The sequence below is a fragment of the Lactuca serriola genome, chromosome 2 (genome assembly GCF_051521515.1).
Source record: "Lactuca serriola cultivar US96UC23 chromosome 2, Lser_US96UC23_V15, whole genome shotgun sequence".
NCBI lineage: Eukaryota > Viridiplantae > Streptophyta > Magnoliopsida > Asterales > Asteraceae > Lactuca > Lactuca serriola.
The window spans coordinates 94915597-94920005 of NC_136409.1; positions in this window are offsets into that span (position 1 = coordinate 94915597).

A 4409-nucleotide genomic window follows, 5' to 3' on the forward strand; every position below is an offset into this window, starting at 1 on the left:
AAATGGACCATGCCGGGTCGGGTCAAGTACATACCAAATATAGTTATGGACTTAGACACTATATCCAACAGTTTTGTATTAGTTTAAAAGGTATGCTAATTACATGAAAAAGTTTGATATGTATTATCTTTGTTCATATGAGTTGCTTAGGTTAATAGATAAGTTAGTTGATTATGTGTTTTCAATCCATTTTAATCTAAGAGATGATTCTAAAACGTGTTTGTGTAACTTGTCCTCAAGTTACATGAAAGGTCACATTTAAGTTTCTTAAAACTCAAAAGTTGGCGAAGGTTACAAAAATGAAGAGTCTTGTCCTCATTAAATGGTTTTATGACTCCATAACTTGTACTCAAGTTATGGAGGTTAAAGAGTCACTTCATTAAATCATTAAAATGTGTAACCTTAATTAGTTTCATAAGTTACAAAAGAAGAAAAGTTACATTCTTTAATAGTTTAAAGTTTTCCATAACTTGTCCTCAAGTTATGGAACTTGAAGAGTTTTTAATTAAAACTACTTTAAACTCATACGTTATGGAATTAATTAGTTTTGAATAGTTTCAAAACTTGCCATCAAATTTTGGAATTTGAAAAGTTTCACTTATGAATACTATAATTCCATGTTAGCCCTTAGAATTTTAAAAGTTAAAATTCAACTCTTATACTTTATAATATTATAAGTTAATAATATATATATATATATATATATATATATAAGAGCAAGTCAGTCTTACCGTTAGTAGGCCTCATTCATGAAGTCGGTCTATAAGGGGGTATAAGGTTACTGCCTATAAAATGGCAGTTTAATCAGTGTCCACTCTCACTCACTGCTTCCTTGAGCGGTGGAGGGTCGTTAGCCGAACGGGTAGGACAAGGACTAGAATTCTCCCTTCATTAAAAGTATTAATGATAAATACTAAGTAACTAAACTCTTATTAATACCCAATCTTAATTACTTAGGAAAATGTGAATTTGGTGCTAACCCATGAAATTACATTTTGCACTTTGCTTAAGTCGTTAGTGGAGCTTGTGTGGTTAACCGGCACACTAACCTGGACTTAACAAGGTAGGCTAAGGGTAACTTAATATTTATCATAGTATCGATGGAGTGTGTGTGGTTAACCGACACATCGATTAAGGGTTAAATATTAAGGGTACCAAGTATATTTGCATGGTTACTTCACACCTTGTTTTGTGATCCTTGGCATCCCAATCACAAAACCTGAAGGGCACACTCGAGATTGAAACATGCCATTGAAAATTTCAATGAATCTCAAAAGAATCTAGGAGTTTCAAAACCAATTGAAACCTAATAATACATTTCGTTTATCTTGGTAGAAATTGGTGAATCGTCATTCACCTACCTTCAAAATATTTTATAGCTTGGATTACGGCATCCCTCTTCCAAGTTATAAAATAGTTTGTTGGGTCCTAGCCTTAATATTTCATATTAGGTGTTATATTAAGTACTTTAGATCAACTATCTTGAATATCTCCCAAAAGATGTCTAGTTCAGACATCTATGATCCTCCCAAATCTATTGGAACTTCACTTCCTCCACCTCCTCCAATTATTCTCCCTATCCCACAAGTTCAAGGTCACTCAAGCCCTATTGGCAAGGCAAGGTCTAGGTGTGATCACATATTGGAGATAAATTCACATATTGACAAGCCGGGAGAGTTAGGTGTCAAAGTCTTGAGAAAGTTGGTGGTTCAATCACTTTCTAAGTCACATAGTGAGTTCCTTTGGGACTCCTATGAAACAGACTATGACAAGACCCTTAATGATCTTATCTATTTGCTTGGTGCTACAGAATCAGCAATGATTTGGAAGGCTAGTAAAGAAAACTTGATTAGAAGATCGACTTCCCAAAACTTTATGGGCATTGACAATGGTGACATTGGAAATCCAGAAAAAGCATTCTATTCACAATGGAAAGGGATCGGCCATAGTCGACTCGGTTAACCAAATGGTAAAGAGAAAGGCTAAGTCTGTGATAGTCCCATATACCATTACCAAAGCATCCATATGTTAAATTGCCAAAAGAAGGGGCATTGATTGCGAAGCTGCCAAATATACCTAAGTATGTTAAAGTCAATAAGTTTGACTCTACTTCAGGTAAAGTCCATTGTCTAACTCTGTTAAGCTCCTATTTGGAGATTCTATTACATAATGTGACTGGGTCACCTGGTGATGTTATAAGAATCAAAGAAATAGAGAAAGCTTAAAGGAAGTATATGATGATTCTGATCGCAAGATGGATTTCGATCGCATCAGAATTTTGAGCTGTTACTTAGGAATTATGACACATTGCTTAGGAATAGATAACAACAAGGTTTTCATTTGCACTGTAAGGATAATTTTTTCCGCAAAGTTTTAAAATAAAAGGAAAATATTTGATTTTATTTATTTTAAGGATCCTGACGATGACATTTGTGAAAAAGTGTTGCTTATATGATTCCATTGATAGCAATATTGGAAAAATGGATTTGACTCTTTCGTTTGTGGTAGTGTCTAAATTTACCAAATAAGGAAAAATTCTCATCACCCAAGGTTTCAGTTGGATAGAAACTTGAAAATCATGCAAGTTGTATAGTATGATGAATGAGAACTTTCAGCTTTGGAAAATTAAGACTAGTTCCTTGTTCACATGTATATATGAGTCAAGTGAAGGACTAAGAGATCGTGTACACATTCTTGTGCACTAATCAAGTCCACCACAAAAGATCTATAAGACTATTCGTCATGATTTACTAAATTTTAGTAAATATGGTTACACATACAAGTTTAAGTGTAATTCTGATACATTGGAAAATTTCGATGTATGGCAGAACGAATGAGAATAATCAAATTAGGCAGAAGGATAAAAGTTTCTCAAATCTGAAAAGATAGGAGAGTACTTTAGTATCATGTTATATGATCATCTTAATGATTAAGAGACTTTATCACAATTCATCCTTTAAGTACATTCTGATAGCTAAGAAGAGGAGCTATGAAGTGTTGAAGTGGTCAAATCAAGAAGATGAGTCATACTTCGTTCCAAAACAAGTCTTAGAGTCATACTCCAAGACTGTAAGTTGAGTGAAATATCTTAAAGAAGGTTTAAAACACTTGTCAAATGTAAGAGTAAAAGTTTTCTACTTCTATACATTTGAAATTGGTAAGTTGTGATGTTTTGGATAAAACAAAGATCAACTAAGGCCAATTATGTAAAGTGTTTGTCTTGATAAAAAATCCAAACTATCTCTTGAATATTTGGCAAGTGAGTCTTATGTGTCAAGAGGATAGTGGGAGTCTTAAATATCCCGAAAGGATAATCAAGAATAAAAAACTTGTAAGTTTATCGCTAGCACACAACGTGAGGTTTATAACCAATCGTGTTGACATATTTCTATTTTTGTGCCCATTCCAGTTATAGTTGTCTGTGCATATGTGTTCTTAGAGTTCTCAATTGGTTGCATAACAACTTGGAAGCAATGGCAGGCCCTTGTGCTACCAGGTGGCAACAAGTTAAGATTGCACAAGTTCAATCCATAAGAGTTTGGATTTGTCACTAACATTGTCTTGTGATTATGGTTTTGACAATTCACATGGATATGAACACATACACCATTAAATCTAAGTGTCATAAGGTTTCTCTCCGATTCATGAAAATGATGGTGAGGAAACACTTTCACTAAGTAGATTTTAACTAGATAGCAATTGTGATATTTGCATTCTCAAAGTCATTAGTGGAGCGTGTGTGGTTAACCGGCACACTAACATGGACTTGTGAGAAGTGGCAAAGGTCTAAACAATCGAGACTATGATTACGACATCCCTTTTCATAGTTCTTAAATTGTTTAGACACACTTATGAGCTATCCAAGATAAAGTGTATGACATTGATAAAGTTTTATCAAAGCAATCTAGTATCAGAAATTTGAACTTTGGTAAGAAAGTCAATAAAGTATTGTTTTTCTAAAAGTCTAGCTGATTTCTGAGTACATGTCAAAGCTAGTGGGACCATAAGTGTTATGCTAATAATCATCATGTTAGTGGGAGGATGATAATTATGATAAGTATTGCAAGTTAGCAATGTTAATTATAGAAAACAAAAGTTTCAATTCGTGACGCTGCAGGGGTTGAAAAAGTTGTTTTGCTATAATTAAGGGAGAGGAAACTGTGCTTCATTTCAATTCTAAAAGATTAGATTGAGATTTTAATCAAATTTAGTCAAGAATATATATGAATTTCATGTTGGAATGGCTCGACATAAGGAAATTCTATATATGGGTTCATTATTTGCGTTCTAAAATTCGATTATGATTACGACATCCCTTTTCATAATCTGAATTATGAGAACTTGGCAAATAGAAATGAAAATATTATAGCAAAAGATTGGTTTAGTCTTTATGTGAGACATCATGAATC